The sequence below is a fragment of the Panthera onca genome, chromosome B4 (genome assembly GCF_046562875.1).
Source record: "Panthera onca isolate mPanOnc1 chromosome B4, mPanOnc1 haplotype 2, whole genome shotgun sequence".
Lineage (NCBI taxonomy): Eukaryota > Metazoa > Chordata > Mammalia > Carnivora > Felidae > Panthera > Panthera onca.
In genome coordinates this window covers 109,708,857-109,731,742 of record NC_138345.1, presented here as the reverse complement: position 1 = coordinate 109,731,742, position 22,886 = coordinate 109,708,857, and positions in this window count along the sequence as shown.

Genomic DNA, 22,886 nt, shown 5'->3' with positions numbered 1-22,886 from the left:
CAGCACAGTGAAACTGACATAGAAGCAAACAATGAGGTGTATTTCTGTTGCCTTTTATTCTATCAGCTCTTTCCAGCTTATTCCTGATTGTCTTCTGAATTTGAGTGTCATGAGTCAATATCTGAATCCTTAAACTATTTTTCACCTTTTTTATTAACTGGTGCTGACTTATTTCTGTTACTTTCAAAAGAGAAAGAGCCCTAGGATTAATTTTTGATTTCTACTTACTTGCTGAATGATTTTGGGCAAGTTATTTAACTTCTATAAGTTTTAGTTTTATATTCCTTAAACCAGATTTGATAAAAGTACAATATCTGATGAGAATACAAATTCAGATAATGCAATTAATTGGGTTCTTCTCTGTCTAGATTCCATTAGTCATACTACGTGTGGAAGGTAGCCATGATGGTATTTGGATTGGAATGAAATGCCAGGTGAGTTAATGACAAGCTAGCCCATTTGGATTTCTTCATCCAAGAAGGAGAGTGAGTCTCCAAGTCCCTAGCACTTTCTTAGCCCAATTGCCCCATATCTGTTTTACCAAATGGGCCCTGAAAGATCCCTGGAACTGATGCCTATGACCTAGAAGTCCAAACTATCATTGTCAGACACATAGAAATATTAAGCCAGAGTTGATAGCTGTTACTAGATGACACCAAGCTATAATTGGGACCAGCATGGCCGCTCCATCTCAATCCTTTCCTCCCTCTTCCTGATCTGCCTCATTGGAAATCTTGGGCAGCCTCAACCTAATCATTTAATTACACTTATACTAATATTACTTCATATGTTATGCAATTGAAAATTTTATACATCAATTATGACATTATGGTGGGGTTCTGCCATAATAAAGTCTACCGATAAGGTATCAAGAGAATTAAATGAGATTATATATGTGAAGTTCTTGGTGTTGAGCACCAAACACTCAATGACTGTGAAACTGGTATCAATCATTAGTATTATAGTCCTCAAAATTATGGTTATTACAGTTGGAGGATGAGCAGTAAAGGAGTTGAAACTCAACATGGCTAATTCTAATATTTCTTATATAGTTGGAGAATAGAGTTAATACAAATGGCTGAAGTGATAATCTGTGAATTTCACTTGCATAAGTTACTTTTTTTTACTCTTCTATCCAGATCTATTGTGAGTTGGATGCATATTTAATATTTTCAAAAGAAGAATTGGCAGTGAGTTTGTTCTGTTGGCATTTTTGCTTAGACATATGCTCTATCTATGCCCAGAGATGGTATTATTTTTACCTTCCTGTCAGCACACTGATCTCTTTTATAACAGCAAACATTTCAAAATATGAACTTTTGGGATTTAGTTTATTCATTTTAAAGCAGTCATCTTTTAAACTTGTATTCATTTCCCTTGATATATGAAGTCTGTAGATTCTATGCTACTTAGGATTTGTAAAGCAATTATTAAAAGTCTTTGATATTTATAAAGGATCTGAAGCTTTCAGAGTGATTAATTATTGATTACCCAAATGAATCAACCTATCAGGCCATAATAAATATTTAATATTTTCTTGGAATGAAGTAATGCATTTCATTAAGTTTTTTCATTATATTGTTATTCTGGTTTTAAAATTTCTCACGTGTTGTTTTGCAATTAGATGTAATCTGCTTTTTGAAAACAGATATTTTTGGTTCTTATAGCATATTTGTTATTTTAAATAAGCCAAAAATATAACATAGTTAATAACCACACATTTCTCATTTAAATCTGAATGGTTTCAAATTTATCTGTTAGGAATTTTTTGGTGTCTGATATTTATAAGCAAGAAAAATATCCTTCTTTCTCCTTTCCTTCGTTCCTTCCTTCGTTCCTTCCTTCCTTCCTTCTTTTTCTTTACACAAAAACAGGTTTGGATGTTTTCACTGTTCCAACAATGTCAATCAGCACAAGTCACTTCTCAAAAACTGATTGGTTCAGATTAATATTTGTAAGAAATTTGTTAAGCACTAAGCACAAAGTGCTGTTACCTGTGTCTATGGAATCAATGACTCCATTAAAAAACTGCTGTTCAGTGATGGAAACATGGACCTATTCAACAATGAAAACCTTTACAATGAAGCAACTGCATTCAAATAGTAAAACACTTATGATATATTCTTTGTGTGAACAGGTCCAAGAGTCTTTGAAGAATGTAGTCACATTAGCAGCACTACCCATACACAATTAAAAACTGTAAATATTCTGTGCGCTATGACAGATTAGGATGTAACAACAAAAAGGACATAGTTCCTACATCTCAGAGCTTGTAGTGTGAGAGATAAGTGCAAAGCCAATCACATAAAAGTGCTGTGATAATGAAAACATCCAGAACTAAGGCAGTACATAGTGAATATATAACACCCTATGTGTTTATGTCTATGTATGTGGAGAGGGGATAAGTAGGAATTTGCAAAGTGAATAAGTTGGGAGGAAAACATTTGTAATAAAAATAGAGTCCATAAAAATGCTCAGGGTTTTGAAAAAGGTAGTTGGAAGAGTGGGATGAAGGGGAAAGAGAATTATGTTAAAGAAACTGAATAAATAGAGCTTTAAATAAACATTGATGAATAAACAAATGAAATAGTTAAGGGTGTTAGACCAAGTGAAAGAATAAGAACTATGAAAAAATGCAAAAATTTTTTTAAAAGAATGGGAGGAAAACTCAGAATAATGCAAAATTGGAAATTAAAACACTTATGAATTAAATGTTTAAAAGGTAAATGTGAAAATGAAAGATAGTGACTGGAAAATGTATTTCTATGGGCACTCTTGAGTATTACCTTAAAAATACATTTCATTGCAGTATAAAGTTTAGGAAAAATTGGCTAGATTTATTTATCACAGGACTTCTCAGAGCCGTTGATATGTGAATACACACTGTGATTCTTGCAGAAAGAAATATACTATGGCAGCTTTTCCTATATTTCTTGACTACACATTTTTTTCTTACTAGAATTTCCAGGGATTACTATTCTGAGAAACACAATGAAAAATACTATATTAACAGAGATGTATCAAAAAATGGAGCAGAGATGGGGAATAAGAAACCAACTTTACTTGTTTTCCCTGAATTTGACATTAATTCTCCCTGGGCAAACCCCTTTTGGTTTCAGGCACACCTTTTCCCACCTACTTTCCAGTCTGCCATAATTTATTTTTCATATTTTCAAGCATAAAATCCCATTATGTACTATATGTATTCATGTGTGTATATACATGTACATGTGTAAGTACATACATTCATACATATATGTAGTGTGTATATACAATGTATATATATGTGTGTGTATACATATATATATATATATCGCATCTTTGGTTCTCCTTAAAAATCAGTTTTCTGAGTTCAAAGGTAAATAGTATCAACAATTTTGACAGCAGTTAAGAGTAGTATATGACAGAAAATGTAATGAAGACCTTCATTGGTTTAAAGTAAAAATAAAAAAAATATATAATATACAAAAAATATAATATACAAAATATAACGTGGAAAATGCAGTAGGAATATTTCCTCAGTCTTCAAACATATTACCACACAGAAACTCTTAAGGGATCAATAACCAGAGTGTTTATGCATGCCATATGGAAATATTTCCTCTGCAGTGTGCCTGCATTGCTATTTAAGTGGAGAATAAATGTTATGTTAGCAATATTTTTATATAGCCTAGAATTTTTTTATTTTTTTCTCCATTGCATCTGGATGGCAAATAAAAGATAAAATTCAGCTAGAGAAAAAGTTATTTATATAATCTTACACAATGATATGATTTTAAATGAAACTTTTACAATTTTACTCTTGAAAGAATAAGCAGCTTTTGCTTTTTCAAAAATAATAAGTTCAGCACATAGGTAAATATGTGCTCCAACAACAAGAAAAAATATTTTATGGACTGTTATTCTATAACGTTAAGCCAATGCTGGACATAACAATGCATTTTATACACTGAAATGATAATTCAAATAGGAAAATTCAGTAACTTTGGAATTTCTAAAGCTATTGTGCTTGGATGTCTATCCAGAGGATTTTCATAATGCACCAATTTCTTTTTATGACTTTTATCTACCAAATAAGAGTAAAGATGAAAATCATCTTAACACTGTTAACTTTTCACATTATAAAGCACTACATATTATAAAGCATTCTTCTCAATCATAGAATAATTGAAAAACAGGAAATTATAGAAAGAATATTAAAATTGTACACATCCACTCACCCAGTGTTAACCATTCTTAACATTTGCCATATTTGCCTACACATGGCTTGGATATGCACTGCTCTATTTATCATGCATTATAGATACACAGTTTTACTTTGCAGCACAGCATCACTCTGTATGTATTCCAAGCCACATAACATTGTTGTTTTTTCCCATCAGTGGCACTGTAAGGAGATTCTCATGTTTACTCAGACATAAATCCCATAGTTTACTACATGGTATCCACAGCTTGTTTCCTTTCCTGACTCTAGCAGCCCTTTCGTGCTGTCTGTGACTATCACTTCTCTTAGGTAATGTTGTTGCATACTGTGCTGTAATCACACAACAAATCCTGCTCCCTCCTTCATGGGACCCTATCAGAACTGATTTCTTTGAAACTTTTGAGAAGCATCCTTCTATACTCTAGGTAGTAGGGAAGAAAAGACCTTTATCTAAATCCCTAAAATTATGTTTTCCTTGGTGTATCATTAAACTTCTGAGGTCTGGATTTTAATGTTATGCAGATTTTTTTTAATAGAAAAAAGGTTTTAATTATGGTTGCAACTTCTTCCCTCCATGAAATGAGAGAGTAGGGCAGGAGTTACATCTAATTGACAATTCTGTGTAGTGAGAATGGCTTGTCCTCTCACACCCTAAAAACTTTGTGACTTTCCCAAATTTATGACTTTCTGGTGCAGAAGTATACCTTTGTCAGTTCTGTACCTCCAGGGTCTAATATCATGTTTGGCATATAATACACCTTGAAAATGTGTTTTATTTGTGTGTATGTGTGTGCGTTGGGGTTGGTTAGCATTTGTGTATACATATTTGTATGTGTGTGTGTATTATTTTATTATCGATGATTGGTGGTTATTTTTTTCCTGAATAAATGTTGGTTATATTGGTTAAAAATGTAGAGAGAAATATATATCTTGTTTTAGTAAAAAGAAGCATTGACTCTTGCTAGATGTAGCACTAAATCTTTCTCCAGGTAATTTCCATATATATTAAGACACCAAGGCATTCATATTATGGAGAGAAACGGGGTTCCTATTGTTTATCTGAAGATAGAGCTATAGTACAGTGCAGGTGCAAAGCTATGCCATGATAAGAAATGTTACATAATAAGAATGTACAGCTCCTGCTCAGAGTGAATTACCATTAGTAAAATCCCTAAAGATGTTTTCAGTGATGTTGTCCCATTCATCTTCTTTGAGAGTTTAGGAAAGGGGACATTTATCGAAACCTTAGAATTTGGCCAATTTATTTCTTGGAAGATAGAAAAACTACTCTTAGGAGAACTCTGTTTTACTGAAATTTCTACTTCTCCTTAATTTACTTGACTTCTTTTCTATTGAATAAATTACACTTCACAGAGATCTTGGAAATTCTTTTAATGACTTTGGGATATACAGCTGGGCTCCAACTCATTAAATAGTTCTGTCAACTTCTACCAAATAACTGTGTCTAGTCCTTGCCCAATGAGTGTTGGAAAGTTCTAGAACTACCATCCTTTTTGGGGGGTACAAGTGATATATGCTTGTTTCATCCTCAGAGCAACACCAACCAGGGATTTCCCATATTATGCCAAACCCAGCCACCAATTATTTAAAAGCAAAAAAAAAAAAAAAAAAAAAAAAAATCAAGCAATTTTCCCTAAACAGCAGACACTGGTCAACTTATTATCTACCACATTTTGAAATTTCCTAAAAGCTATCATGTAAGCATAGATACATATGTTAATGTTAGCCATGATAAATTACATAAAAGATATAATTCACATTTACAAAATATACAGCTTTCCATTAATAAATATGTATTAGATTTCTTCTATATATTTATAAGATGTGAAGTATTAATATTTCTAAGTTAAATATCACCAAAAAGAGTGTCCTAGTTAATCTTTTATGATTGTAAAAATTAAAGGCAGAAAAGATAAAAAAATGTAATAACACTAAAATTTGTCTCAAAACACACTTTAACTTTTACTCAAGTGAGTCTTGATTACTGATTTCATACTTAATAAGGATGAACAACTTTCACTTAAGCTGTTCAGTTATGTAGTGGCTACCCCTGAATCATTGGACATCCTTCTGATTTCTCATCAAGTCATCCTTTTCAATGGGAAATTGATTTTTGCCCCTGTTATCATCCTTGAATTATCTTGTAGGTGAACCTGAAACTCAGCTTTTTGAAGTCAATCCTGTCAAGGTTAGTGTTGTTTTGTAAGCATTAATGAATATATGAGCACATATTGTCATCTAACTCTAATAAATAGAGCATCAATGGAGAATCCTTAACTCTAGGAAACAACTGGATACAGGAAGGTCAAAAAAAGGAAGAAGTGGTCTTGCTTTGATTCTGGGCTAATGAATGAATTGGCATTAGAAAATTCTCTACTTGTATGCACCATGCCAGGATCCCTGAGATGGCAACAGTCTATACCCCCAAATGGAATGCAACACACATTTCTGTCTGCCCATATTTTGGAGGCCCCCAATCTGATGGTTGCCAAGCCAACTTCTCAGGAAACAAAAAGACAAACAAGGCAATAGCTGTCCCTGAGAGATAAAGGACGGACAACTAATAAGCACCCTAAAGCTAATTCAAGAGTCACAGTTCAAAGATCTAATTCTTACAGATGTTTTTAACCTGACAATCTAAATTTGGAAAGAAAGTGACAATGTGAAATTTTACCTTTCTCTCTCAACCAGGCACCTCTATTCGAAATCTAGGAGGGTTGACTTTGATTAACTTTTGCTTGGGTCTGCCAGTTTTCCCAGGATCCTGTCTGCAGGCTCTGGAGTGAGTGCAATGTCCCAGCAGGTATTATCCTGGTTATGAGAAACTGTAAAGTAAGAAAAATAATTTTCCCTGTCCCCTTTATGGTGAGTGCTTGGCTGAGCTCCCTTTTTGTCTAGGACACCTTGTAAATGGATAAACCTATCTAGGTTAAACGTTCTCCACTGTGGCCACTGTAATTCAAGATTACCTTTGGTAAGATTAACCTGCTCGTTCAGGCTTTAAACGAAATTTTATTCACCTGAGGCATCGCACTGGCGCCAGTCCTGCTTAAGTCCGACTAGGTCCTTCCCCCGGAACTAGCCTGGTTTCTGGTTTCTGATTTCCGGGCCGGAACCGGTCCGATCCTGGTTCTGTCCGGTTTTTAAGTCAGACCCGGGCTGGCTCTTACACTGGGTCCGATTTTTAAGGGGGACTCAATTTTTCTTGTGCCAGTTTTTGGGCCCAGTCTGGAAAAAGAAATGGTAAAAAAAGGTCTCAAACTCCTAAGGCAAAACTGTGAAGGATCCATAAGGACTTAGCTACCCTGTCTTGAGGCAGCGAGAAAGCGGCGAGCTCCAGGGGCCCAACAGGTACGTACAGTTGGTTGTTGGATGTTCCCGGGAGCTGACGGGGCCTTGTTAGGTTCCTTCTCAAGGTTACTCACAGAACTGTTGAATGATAAACTGAGGCATATTAAAATTTTTAAGTTTATTTGTGCAAAAATTGGGCAGCTTCCAATATAGCAGGTAGGAAGGAGCTCTGAGGAACTTTGCGAAATGAAAAACTTTTATAGGCAGAAGGGAGCAGGAACAAGGAGGTTACGTTAGGCACAAACAAACAAATAAACAAAAACAGCAAAAAAAACCCAGATTGGTTATTGCAATTACTTTCCTTTGGGGGAATGGCAGGCATCTAGGAGGCAGATTATTTAAATAACACTATTTAGGTGAATCCTGATTGGTTTTAAGTTTGCTTTTCTGGGAAAGCCAGAACTGTAATTAAGTTAGGTCTCGGTTTGATGGAGTGGGACTTAGCATAAGCTGCCCCGTTTGGAGCCTGTTGTCTGGTTTTTAACACCTATATGGCTTATATACAATGTCATGCTTAAAAGAGAGTTCTTATTACAACGTGTTAGAATGTTAGTGCCTTTTTTGTACGTTTCTGACCGTAATTAGTATATTTTTTTCTTTTAAAGTTTATTGTTTTGTGAGAATATGAAAAAGATCCACCTATATTTTTCTGTAAGACTAGTAGAATTTTCTCTGCATCCTGTATTGATGTATCTGTCTTTTCGCTCTCTGTTTGGAATACATATTTTTCAGATTTCCTATTTAACTGGTTCATCTCTGAATATTCTATTGGATTCATCTATTTGTGTATTATAGTGTTTCTCAAATTGTGTGTTTTTTTTTTTTATTAGAGAAGATGTCGCCTTAGCCAACATGATTAGAAATAGTATTTTCTCGATAATAATTTAAGAAGTGCCTGGGTGACTCGGTAGAGCATCGGTCACACTCTTGATTTCAGCTCAGGTCATGATCCCAGGGTCACGGGATCTAGCTAGATGACAGGCTCTGTGCTGAGCATGGAGCTGCTTAATATTCTCCTTCTCTCTCCATACTGCCCCATTCCCCTATTCACACTCTCTCTAAAAACAAAACAAAAAACAACAACCAAAAAACTGGTTACATCAGACAATCATAAAAAATATACAGAATCCTAATTATTTTAATTTAAAAGATATGAATGCACATTATTTGCAGTCTGTTGAATGAGATCTTAGGCTTTTTCTTTGACTATGGTTTTATTAATTTTGTGTCATTGGTTTTGCATTAATGATGCTTATATCTTTCTTTGAAATAGGGCATAACCTTTTCTGATCCACAGAGTTGAAAATATTTTTTTCTAGCAATTTACATTTATTATGTTTTTCTAAAACATTTAGTTTTTATGGCAATAATTTTCTTTTTGAGCACATATTTCATGGGTTTACATAATATGTAATTAAACTAGGTAATTATTTAGCATCAATAGACATAAACAGTTCTGAGTTTTTAGTTTTAAATACAAGTCATTGGCTGTGTCTTTAGTATTCAGACAGCATCAGATGGTATGTTTGGTGGTGAAAGAATTCCTTAAATGGGTAGATTATTTAAGAAAGGATATTTGTACTTGTGTTACAATCGTCTGGGACTCTTGTTATAATAAAATGGCATATTTCCATGCTGTAGTCCTGACCTAGAAAATCAGAATTTTTAATGTTTGACCCACAAGAAAATTTCAGACTTAACATGAATTCTAGGTGATTCTTCTGCATTATTCTTTATTTATACCAAGCTAATTTATGTAATCTTTTTATATTTTAATATTCTGCAGGGCTCCTCCCTCAATTTTCTTTTCTTGATGTTCTTGGCTAGTTCTGTATATTTGTTTTAACAGATCAAAGTTAAAATTTTACTTTCAAATTATTTTGTTTCTAGTCATAACTGCTTTAATAGATTAATTTGGAGACAATTAACATCTTTACAATGTAGAATTTTAGTTTCCACAAGCAAGTTATGAGTTTCTATTTATTTAAGGCTTTTAAGTATGAGTCATTAGGGTTTTAAAGTTTTCTTTGTATAAACCCTACACAATTCTTGTTAAGTTTCTTCCTAAATGTTTTATCTTCTTTTGTTATCCCTATTGGAAACAAGATCTATTTATCCATTAAATATTCTAATTCACTTTGGTTTATATATTGAAACCTTTCGCTTTTATATTTTGATTTTGTTATCCATCTCCTGATTTATATTTTGTCCTATTGTTTGTAATATATGTTTCAGTGTGTTGTGTTGTGTTTTCCAAATATTTAGTCATATGTACTACAAAGAATAATTGTTTTGCTTTTTCCTTCTATGTTTCTTTCTTTAAAAATTTTTTTTAATGTCTATTTATTTTTGAGAGCACGCGCGAGAGAGAGACAGAGACAGAGACAGAACATGAGCAGGGGAGGAACAGAGAGAGTGGGAGGCACAGAATCTGAAGCACGCTCCAGGCTCTGAGCTGTCAGCACAGAGCCCGACGCGGGGCTCGAACTCACGAACCATGAGGTCATGACCTGAACCTAAGTGGGACGCTTAACTGAGCCACCCAGGCACCCCTCACTATATTTATTTCTTGTTTCTCATTTTAACTGACTTCCAGAATGGTACTCTGCTGTTCTGCAATATGGAACTGGGTCGCCACAGGGACCTTGTTTACTCCTCCTGTCTCTGGCACATGGCTATGACTCTTATCAGTCCCAATTAATCATGCTGGGATCTTTACAGAGCTGCACCATTTTCTTCTTGAATATTCTTCCCTGAAGTATGGAAAGTTATATCCTCCCTCAATTGCTTCACAGAGCTTCATGTTTAGCAGACATTTTTGTTAGTTTGTGTTTTGAGTTTGGAGTGGTTTATCTTATTTAATTGAAGATGCTGTATTTTTTATTTTTGTTGAGTTTTGTATAGAGTATAATTACTTTTATCTACTTAATTGTCACAGGAAATATTCTCCATAAATTTTTTAAAGATATATGAAAAATATATTGTTTGGATTTTAATTTCTTTTTTCTTTTAACATAAATTTACACAGTCAAATAATTAGAATTTTTCTTGGTTTATCAATGTCACAGAAGGTTGCAGAATGTAGTTAATTGCTGAAGCTGGACATGGAAACAGGAATTCGTCATGCTATTCTCATGCTTTTTGTGTTTATAAATTTTCAAAATAAAAAAAATGTAGTTCTCTCCTTTGAGATCTGTCAGATCTTTACCAAACATTTTCTCCTCTTATGATTTTATTTTCAGTTAATTCTTTCATTAATTTGAATTAATCTTTTTGTGTATTGTTACGTGAGTATATATTTTCCCCCTCAGAGAAGTTTACCAATAATCTCAGCATTATATATTGAATAAACTTCACACACTCTCTGTCATTTTCCCCCAACAGATTTATGATGCTACTTTCATTGTTGTCTAACATCATCATGAAGGTCTGTTCCTGGAAATTTAATTTCATTCCATTTACCTATTTTTCTTTCAATTCTTACATAATCTATTTATAGCTTTTGCAGTTTTAATTATTTTTCATAACAAATTTCCCTCCTTTTCTTTTTATAAGTTTTCTTTAATCTTTTAATCCATTCACACTTCTTGATAAACTTTGGAACCATTTTGTCAGTTCTAAAAACAACCACTTTGGGATATGATTAAATAGCATTAAACCTACTTAATATTTTGAGAAAACTCTTAAAAGTCTTCTCTTCTCAGCTAGATGCAAGGTGTGGTTTTCCAGTTACTCCAGTCTTGGTTTTAGATGCTTAGTGAAATTTTATAGCTTTTTTTTTCATATATGTCCAGCATATTTCTTCTTAAATTTACTTTTTATGTATTTTATACTTTTTATTAGCATTGCAAATTATAGATAAGATAGATATAGGTATAGATATAGATATATTTATAATTACAATTTCTACTTTGTTGGTTTTCCTTGGATTATACAGCACCAATGACTTTTTTTTTTAAATGTTTATTCATTTATTGAGACAGAGTGGGGGGGGGGAGCATTAGCAGGGGAAGGGCAGAGAGAGAGGGGGAGAGAGAAAGAATCCCAAGCAGGCTCTGTGCTGCGAGTGTAGAGCCTGATGCAGGGCTTGAACTCACGAACCCTGAGATCATGAGCTGAGCCAAAATCAAGAGTCAGATGCTTAACTGACTGAGCCACCCAGGTGCCCCACACCCAATGATTTTTGTAAGCTTCTTTAGTGTATAGCTCTCTATTGATTCTTTTATCAATTTTCCTTTTGTTTCTAGAAGATTATTTTTTATTTCTTTTTTTTTTTTTTTTTTTTAATTTTTTTTTTTTCAACGTTTTTTTTTATTTATTTTTGGGACAGAGAGAGACAGGGCATGAACGGGGGAGGGGCAGAGAGAGAGAGGGAGACACAGAATCGGAAACAGGCTCCAGGCTCCGAGCCATCAGCCCAGAGCCTGACGCGGGGCTCAAACTCACGGACCGCGAGATCGTGACCTGGCTGAAGTCGGACGCTTAACCGACTGCGCCACCCAGGCGCCCCAATTATTTTTTATTTCTTGCATTTACTGGAAGGAAAGTCATTTTCAAGGAATAATTGACTTTTAATTTCTTCTTGATATTATTCATTGGGGAAGGGTCCCAGAATAGAATTATATTACAATGATGATACTGGGTAAACTTTTGCTACCTGTTTTAATGGACGTTTCTCTAGTGTTCTGCTGTTAATTATGAGGCTGTAGGTTGATTTCATGTTAACAAAATAATTTTAAACTTTTGCTTGCTAAGATGTTTGTTTATTGTTTTGAAATTTAAATATTTCAACTTTGTCTAATGTCAAAATGTATCTTATTTATAATTTCTTACTTTCTCATCAATTTTATATTTATTTTATCATTCTTAATTTTATATCTTTATATTTACCCTTTATCTTGATTAGACTTATTAGAAATCTGACTATTAATGCTCTTTTAACAGAAAAAAAATCTGGTTGTTAGATTCACTATTCTGCTTTTTTTTTTTTTTAAGTTTATTTATTTATTTTGAGAGAAGGAGAGAGAGACAGAGAACGTACACAAGTGGGGGAGAGACAGAGAGAGAGGGAAAGAGAATTCTAAGCAGGCTCTGCACTGGCAGCACAGAGCCCAATGCAGGGCTCCATCTCACAAACTGTGAGATTGTGACCTGAGCCAAAACCAAGAGTCAGATGCTTAACCGACTGAGACACCCAGGTGCCCCTCTGTTACTCATGTTTAATTTAGTAATATTTGCATTTATCTTTCTTATTTCCTTTTGTATTCCTTACACTTTTTTATGATCCTCTTTCCAACTTTTTGAGTTGAGCATTTTGATATTTGCTTTCATTTTCATTTACTTTTAGTATGATTTTGGCCACAAACTGAACACTTTGATAGTTAGCTTATCGGTTACCAAGAATTAGCCAAGAATTAAAGATAACCTGTCAAGTATTAATTTATTTAAGAAATCTTTATTTGGACTCTAATATAAGATTTTTCTCTTGAATATTATCATTAACATACATCTAGTATTGAGTTCTCTGTCCAACTACTAGAGGACACTCTATCCTTCCATACCCATAGTTAGAAAGACTAATTATTGCTGTGATAACAATGTATATTGATCAACTGCAAACTGGTATGATTTTTCAGCACAGAAATTTTTTTCGCCATTCAGGGATTAGAAAGTCAGCCATGCAGCTTTGCTTCAGGCTCTAGGTCAAGATCTGCCCTGCTTATAACTGTACGCTATCACTTTTACTCAAATTCAGCTGGTCAAAGCAGGTTATATGGCAAGCCCAAATGGGGTGGATAATTATTCTCTCTCCACAGGAAAATGATGGCAAGAGCAGGGAATGAAGAAAGAATTGTGAGACAGTAATACAGTTGACCTCAAGCATTATGATGGAACAAATGCTTTACTTTCCTGATCTATTTTTAAACAGCAGAGGTAAAGACCAAGAAGGCTAAGCTTAGAGGTTAGCAAAGAATCCAGTGAGGCACCTGCTTATTATAGAATTAAGGACTACAGTAATTCTTACTATAATGTGGTTTAGTAGGGAAAGAGAGTTAATAAGGAATTCATTCCAGAACCCTAGCTAAAGTACCCAGACTAAATGTTAGTTTATAAACTCAGGTGTGGAAGAAATATCACATTTCTTTATTTCCTTATATTAAACTGTGTTAGACTCAGTCCCTATGCTACTTTGGGATTTACATCACAATCATAGTCTATGTTTTCCTTATCTCCTCACTGAAGATTATAAGAAACTTGGGAAATTTATGTGGTTCCCAGAAAGTATTGCAAGGGTCTTTACCAAGCCATCAGAATTACTCCAGATAGTCTTATTATTCCACAAGCAAAGAGTCAGAAGGAAAATACAACAAAAGGTTAACAATAGTTACATGTAGGGTGGGGGTGCACAGATGGAAGATGAGATTGGAGGGAGGGAGGGGACATATTTTTCTTTTCTATGTATTTCTTTTCTATGTTTATGTGTAGTTTTTTAAAATCATTTTTCTATTCTCAATATTTTTCAAGTAAAAAACAAAGATAAATATTGCACTACTTTCATAACATTGTTATGAAGATTAACTAAATAATACATGTAAAGGGTTTAGCACAGTGTCTGCCTCATAGTAAACTCCTTAACCCACTGTGTGGGATTTTCCTACTGTTAACATGGTTATATCAGACACTGTATTTCCTAGAGTATCCTTCCTTGTGTTCTACCAGATTAGAATTGTCTAAAAGTGAAGTTGCATGATATTTGAGAGGCAGAAGTGAAGCAACAACTATGCTCTGAAGATCATTGTGGGTTAGAGATTAGGAGGGATTGATGTACTTGGGTGGACAGGATCCATTTTGTCCTTGCTCATGCCTATTCCATGTCTAGAATCTCTTCAACTCTCCACCACCCTCCTAATGCAGAGCAGTGAGACTCACTACAGCATGCTTGATTATGAACTCACAGAGGTAGTGGCCATAGAAAGGGAATCAGTTAGGAAAGAATGGGACACTGAAAATTGAGTTAAGGATTTATAACAGATTCCAATGAAATGAGTTGCCTTGAACCCAAAAAGACTCTTAAACTTTCTTCTCTAGAAAAAGTAGCCATTCCTCCCTAGTCTGAAGTGTTTATTTTTCCTTTCCTTGGAAAACTAAAATGGCCTGTTATAGTTGTCTTGTAGGAGATTGTTGATCCTTTTAAATATCTACCTCTACCACCTGTCATTGCTTCTAGACCTATGATGGTGCTCAAGTTCTGGCAGGCTCCTGGGGGTCAGACACAAAATGTGAACAATGAGGAGGTGCCATAAATACCAAAAGACTTGCTAGATTCTGCCAATTTACATCAACAAAACTTGAGGAATATGTGTGAAATGGAAGGAATGTTCTATTTAATTTGGCATAAGTTGATATGAGTGCACTAAGCAGAGATTCTGGATTCAGTGTGTTAGCTTGAGTATCTGGGAGTGACTTTACGAGTTTGTTTTATTTATTGACTGATGTCTGGACCCAAAATTGGACTATACTGCAGTGTACCTAAAATACCAGAATTTCCTTGGAATAATGTAGAAGAAGGTATCAGAAGGCCCAGAGAGATCAGAGTGCTACAGTGGATTTATAGAAGGTATGCTCACCAACTTCTTAAATGTGTCTCTTGGGAAGGTCAGGTGGACCTCCATTCTCCAAGATTTTGAGAAATATATAGATGAAGGAAGCACTGACATCCTGGATATCCCTTGGCATTTTGTATGTAACTATTGATCTGGCTCATGCTACTTTCTCTACACCTGTTAGGAAAGGACGGTAGAAGTTTACTTTCAGTTGTCAAGGACATTAAATACTTTCACTGTCCTACCTCAGGACTATTTCAATTATTTAGCCCTCTGTCATAATCTAGTGCACAGGGACCTTGATTGTTTCTCTATTCAACCATATATTACTTTGGTCCACTGAATTGATGATATTTTGTTTGAACCTGTTAGGCAGGAAGTAGCAACTATTCTATATACCTTGGTAAGACAAATATGTGACAGTAAAGTGGGAAATAAATCTCATAGGAATCCAGGGACCTTCAGCCTTATTGAAGTTTTTAGAGGTCCAGTGGTTTAGGGCATGTCAAAATATCCCATTAAAGATAAAGGACAGATGTTGCATCTAGCCCTTGGTACCACTAAGAAAGAGGTACAATGCATACAATGTTTATTAATTTTTAAATTTGCCATTATATCAATAGAATTTCTTCATATTCCTGAAGAGTATGATAGAAATGCTACATTATATAGATGTACTACAATTACTTAATGACTTGTGCTATGAATTACTTATGCTGTTTTTGCCTATTATAAAAATAATTGAATGCAAATATAAGTATTAAATTCAAATCAGTTGTCATCTTTCAGAATCAGTTTTCACTAGGCCAGGTAACCCCTACATAAATTCTCAGATTGTCATATGTTTCATTTCCCTTCTTGCCTTTTGCTTTTCTAAGTTTGGTAGGACATTCTAATTCTAAATCTTAGGGAGATTTTTCATCTGTTATTGCTAAAAGTAAAAATGCTAATAATATTTTATTTCAAAAGTATATTCTAAAAAATATACAGAATTTTTATTGATGTTGTCAATAATTTGATATGGAACATTGTGGAATGTGACTTAATTATCATTCCAGATCAAAGTCAAATAAAGCATGAAACACTTTTATACTTTATCATCTTTGTGTATCTTTTATGTATTCAGGATAGTGGGATAATAAGCATTCCTAAATTAGTGATAGAATAAATGCTTTGGTTTATTATAGCAACATTATCAAGTAATACTAGAGCTTAATTACCCATTTCCTAAAATCACTGTATTTTCTGCTGATAGCTGCTTGGCATAGAGCAAAAAATTCTTCCTGTCTTTGAAAAGAAATCAAAGGATTCACATCAGGCATCTAAAACTTGAGAACCTGCAGTGAGAGAATCATATAAACTTAATAAGAAAATATCCTCTGACAAGTAGGATTTCACCCACACAATTGAATGATCATGACAAGCTGTGATCAATAATATCAAATGTCCCTGGGACTGTTTCTTATCCATTGTTATATTTCTGAAAAATGATTTATAGTTCTGAATACAGTGACTTCAAAGCAGATTTGAGGGTCTTGATGAAGAAACAGGAGATGGACTTACTTATATCTCTAGGGCATTAATACCTAAATATAATCCATATAGAATTTTGCATTAGTGTGGACATCAATGTGTATTTAATTAGAAGATACTAGATAGATGATAAATATAGATTTTCTGTAATTGTTATTCACTTAACTCATGCTACAAATTTATAGTGGAAAAGAATAGAAGAAAAAAACCTTAGAATCTGAAATATGCTAGTTTTGTAAACTATGTACCTTCAGTGTTAATGTTAAAAAAAATCATTGGCATAAGGTAAACTAACATCACTACCTGTAAAAAATATTAAACTACAGTAATATTAATGGTAACTATTAGCTCTATAAGTGGAGAAGAGTAGGGAAAATACACTCAAAATATGTAGTATCATAATAAAATACATTAAGGCACATCAAGATTTCAGTCACCAAGATATTGATTTCACATGGAGTCATAATTAACTCATATTTGTCTCTTCTGTACAGAAGTTCATAAACAAGAGGAGTTTTCATTCACAACTCCTCTTCTGCCAAATTCCAAATGAAATGAAACCAAAGCAAGCACACTACAAAATCTGATTCAAAGGAAACCTCAGACACTGAAGCCATTAAGCACACATTTCCTAAATAAAAAATGAGTTGTCTGCATGCTGTCTTGACACAGTCTGCAAAGTCTCCCTGAATAAAATAGCAGCTCAGCAGATTGTCAGAGAGCTCCTGAGATAAACAAAAACCAAATCAAACTCCCCTCTTCCTGTCTTTCCACCATTTCAGCTTCATCTTGACAGAAGAAAAATGCTTCTCCACTTTCAAAGAGAGATCCTCAAATATCGCCACACAGCATATGGGCATTGCCTTTGATTTGGAATAGGTTTTCAAAACCTGGGAAGTAATGCACTGACTGTATGCAAAAGATGCCTGACTAATGAATCATTTAGGAGTTTAAGAATTAATTACTTTTATTAGATTTATTAACCCCTGGCAATTAAAATTCAAATTTCAGAAAAGACTTCAGGGTAATTGTAGTTGTTAAGAATAAAGAGTCTGGAATTGAACAGTTGGGTTTAAATACTATGCATACTTGGCTTCTCTGGGTCTCATTTTCTTTATCTTCAGTGGGAATAATGATAATCTTTACCTCACATAATTGTCTTGAGTTAAATTAGTTAATATTTTTTTTAGAACAACATTTCATGTCATGTAGTGAATTTTATGTGTGCTACCTTCAACATGGTGATTATTATAATATTACTATTATAGTTTTGCTTTTTTAAAAATTCCTGTCCTGGGTATTTTCAGTAACCTGTATCTCCTGCCACTGTATAGCTATCTGAGGATCATTAGCTATGTTCTATCATTAACATAGTTTATAAACCTCTTTCTAGATTTCTAGGCCTATGATAAACAATGTGTATATTCACAGAGATGAGATGGGATGGAAAGTGAGCAGCAGTTGGTGCCCCTAGCTTTTAGAAAGTCCTAGAAATAAAAACTCTATGCTTCTGTTTTTTTAAATATGAAATTTATTGTCAAATTGGTTTCCATACAACACCCAGTGCTCATCCCAACAGGTGCCCTCCTCAATGCCCATCACCCACCCTTCCCTCCCTCCCACCCTGCAATGTGCTTCTGTTTTGTAAGACTATTTACTTACAGGAAAAACTGTGAACTTGGAAGATTGTTTCAGATTTTCTTCTGTGGTGGCTGCTCCTTGCTATCCCCCTGAAACCAAGGTTTGAAAGATGCTCCTGTCTTCTTAGAGCCTGTTATGGTAGGTTCAGCGTCTTGACATCAGGGTCCTGCGTCTGGACACATGCTCTGCATCTTTCTCTTGTTCTTCAATTCATTTGCTACTGTGTCATCCCCAGTGGAACAAGTGCCCAAGTACCATGTCTCTCAGAATGTTGCCTTCTCTTAGAGAATGCTGGATTATAATGTGTTCATGCAAAAAATGAATCCCAACTGGAACGTTAGCTAATATTTTACCATTCCCAAATATTGACTCAAACTCTCTCCTTCTGTTCCTTTAACACATAAATCACACATATTCACTAATTTTTTAAAATACTCATTTTGCATGAATTAGAAGACCCATCATGGTTCATATGTAATTTTTTTAATGTTTATTTATTTTTGAGAGAGAGAGAGAGAGAGAGAGAGAGAGAACACGAGAGGGGGAGGGACAGAGAAAGAGGAATACAAAGAATCCATGAAGCAGACTCCACCCTCTGTGCTGACGCGGGGCTTGGACTCATGTACCATATCACGACCTGAGCTGAAGTCAGACCCTTAACTGGCTGAACCACCCAGGCGCCCCTCGTCATGGTTCATATGTAGAAGATAATGCTTTATCATATGCCCTTTGCATAAATATCTGAGGTCAGTTTAGATGTTACATGGATTATTTTATTACTTGTTGAACCTATAAGTTTATTGTCTGTTGCAGGAATGGGAGAGGCATGGCCCATTCTTACATATTTTAGGATGAAGTTGTCTTAACTGGATCAGCATTTCCCAATTCATGATTGGTGGTCCTTGAGAAGACCAATGATAAAAAGAGGATATTGTTGCCAAATTGAGAAACACAGCCTACTCCCCAGTACTTTGAGAGATTCATAATGCACATTATCATATTAAAGGTCATGAGAATTTCCATGGAAAAGAAGAATATATAATTTTACTTTAATCTACACTTCCATTGTACTTTGTAGAGTATCCACTAACATATTATGGAACAAGTGTTCCTTGGAATATCCTTTGGAAAAGACTGTTTCAGATGAGAAGTAGTGGAGTATATTCAGATGAGTTAAATGATTGTATTTAAAGAAGAACTTGCTATAAGTGAAAAACAGACATGAAACTAGAGTTATGCTTACTTTACAAATTGTTTAAAAATATTTGAGCTAACCATTTATCAGACTTTCCTTCTTCTAATTTGCACTCTTGACTCTATAAGTAGGCAGATTTTGATTTTAATAAGTGATAAGTGAGAGTGAATTAAGATCCACACACCAAGAGAATGGCAAATGGCTCATGGCATAGCCTCTATGTCACTAACTGCATGAAGTGAGAAAATTAGGTTGTCTTATTCCGTGGATTGTACAGTAGCTCATGCTGTGCTGGGAATTAGGCTAAATTAAATCTAGATCACAAAAAGCTTTATATGCTATTAGCAAAACTGTAGTTATCAATCCTTTCTCTAATGAGAAGTCAGAATAATGGAAACTGAACTGGACTAATGTATCTCCAATTCTTAGTGCTATTGGTGAACACAGAAGCAGACAGTCTACAATGACTATTTTTATTGTTTAGCAACTCTGCCAATTGTGCATTATGGTGGGAAAAAATGGGCTTCTATTAAATGCTTTAGCTCCCCATTAGAGGCTGGAAGGATGTTAATTTACCTTCTTTTTTATGCAGGGTCACAATTACTCTGAATCTGAATCAAGTAGAAATAAGTTGTCCCCACATACCAATACCTACTGGAAAACTCCTCATGCTTCCCGTCATTCCCCTCCCAGAATATTTAAGGGCACCACATGCTTAAATGGAATAACCTAATCATACCAACTGAACATGTTTTTGCATTTCCCCAAGTAATCATTTCCTAGTGTTTCCAAGTCTCCTAATGTCAGAAGTGCCAGGTAGAATTGTGCCTCTAATGTCTTCTCTAATTTGCTCACCTTGGAATGCTCATCTTTCTCACTGTTAGTCTAAATGACTAATTTGTAGCAAATTAGTCTGGTGTTAAGATTCATCCCAGACCCCCACGAGTTGAAGTCATATTTTCTTTTCTTGCTCCTGAATATATTCTCAGGGCATAAGAGAGAGACTAGAAAATAGAAATGTATTGGTTGAGGGGCTTTCAACTAAACCTCACTCATTTTCTTTTTTCTGTTTGCTATCTTTGTTAAAAAGTGAGCATTTGAATATTGAAACTTTGAGAAATTTATGGTGAGGTTAAAAAGAGGGATGTAGTGCACCTGATGGGTGTAGTGAGTGTGTAGGAACAGGGAGGCCAATGAAGAGGAAATTTCCTCAGTTATAAATGTGCTTTGAGGAGCTTTTCCAGCATATGACAAATATCTGATTGAAGTTGATAGTTAAAACAAACAAAAATAGCAGTGAGTTAGGATAAACTGGGAAGAGAATCCTTGTCTACATATTGTGGGGAAAAAAACAGATAGTAAAATAAAATAAACACAAGTGGATACAAGAATAAAGTAAGTACAAATGACAAATGAGAATGGAATAGATGTAGCAATGAGGAGTACCAATAGGGAAGGTTGAAAATATACTCAAATTTTTTGGACATTAAAAATGTTTAAAAGGTATTTGTGAGTTGGTAGTTTTTAGAGTTTTGAGGAACACCATTTCATTTGAAGTTTAAAAGTAATTGAGATGAAGGATATATCCATGTGTAAGACCTATAAGGTAAGAGATTATTATCCAAGATCTAGAAATTCATATAAACTTGCTGTATTACCTTGAAATAACCAGTTAACACCTGAACATATTTCTTCTAAGATAAAGCAGGTTAATGATAAAATATCATCCCCTTCTCTTTATTTTTTAATGTTTTTATTCATGCTTGAGAGACAGAGAGCACAAGTCGGGGAGGGTCAGAGAGAGAGAGGGAGAGCAGAATCTGAAGCAGGCTCCAGGCTCTGAGCTGTCAGCACAGAGCCTGATGCAGGTCTTGAACTCACAGACCATGAGATCATGACCTGAGCTGAAGTTGGATGCTCAATTGACTGAGCCAACCAGATGCCCCATCATCCCTTTCCCTTTAAAAAGCACTTTGACTTTAAAAGCCCTCATTTAATGTCAAGTCATTTTTTAAAGCTTCCAAGCAACACAGAGGGATGAGAAGTGTTTAGAGGTATGTATCCTTTCCCAAGTAGTAAGATGGGTAAACTGAGTGACAGAACTTTAAGAACAAATAAAATTAGTCCAACCAAATTAAGATCAAAATGGAAAGACACATTCAGGAGAAATTGCCAAAGAAACACTTGGAATTAAAGGGCTGAAGAAAGGGGCCAAGAAATCAGTAATAGATAACTTTGAGCCAATGCACGCCAGATGGGAACCATACGGCATGTTATATTTACAGATATTTTCTTGAGAAAGAACTAGATCTGTAATATTCTGAATCACTTATTTTCCTTAATGCTATTACATCTGTCATATCAAGTAGTTATAGGAACGAGAATGATGATTGACTTCCAATTCCTATAGGTAATGGTAGTTGCCTAAATTAAAATTTCTAAAACAAACCAAAACCAAAAACAAAACACAAATTTCTCCAAAACAATGTATGCCAAAGAGAATAGCAAATAAAGTTACCCACAGTTGATATCTAAGACATGATTAAAACTCCAAGACTATTAGAAATTTCAAATTATCTATAGGTAGTAAAATAAACATACAAATTCAATGGATTTATTCTCAGAGCACACGACCATGTAGGAGTCAGTCAAAGATTGAGCAGAAAGTAGGAAAAGTAGATAGGGACCTAAAAGTGATAAAACACTGTTAAAATCACACACAGCAAGAGAGTCAACACCCTGAGTAGAGAAATACAGAGAATGTGTCAGGGACCTTGTTGATCATAGTTCTGGCTAGTGGAGGATAAAAAAGGAAAAGAAATAGAAGTATACAGAACCAGTGGAGGAAGTTTTGGAAACGCATCTGCTCTGGGGTAGAGTGGGGAGACTTGGAGTATGGAAGCATTCCTTGGGGTCTTGTTGGTGAAAGAAAAGAAGGAAGCAAGCAGTGGGAGTTGAAGATCCTACAGAAATAAAAAGACCTACAAAATAAGAAAAAATACTAGTCATTCTGTCTCTCAGTACCTGCCAAAATAAATGGCACTGTTAATTAAAGAAACTTCAGTATAATAATAGAGGGTGATGATCTTGAACTAAAAATTCTAGTAAACAACCCAAACTTTCAACATTGGCCCAGATAAACCTATTACTTTTGTATATGAAAATATGAGATGAACAGAACTGAACAAAACAGAAAAATGCATACAACATCCACACAAAGCTACTATAAAAAGAAAATTGAAAATAAAAATGGTTCTGGCTGCCATAATAAAATAAATACCATAGGCTGGTGACCGAAACGACAGAAATTTGTTTATCACAGTTCTGGAAACTGGAA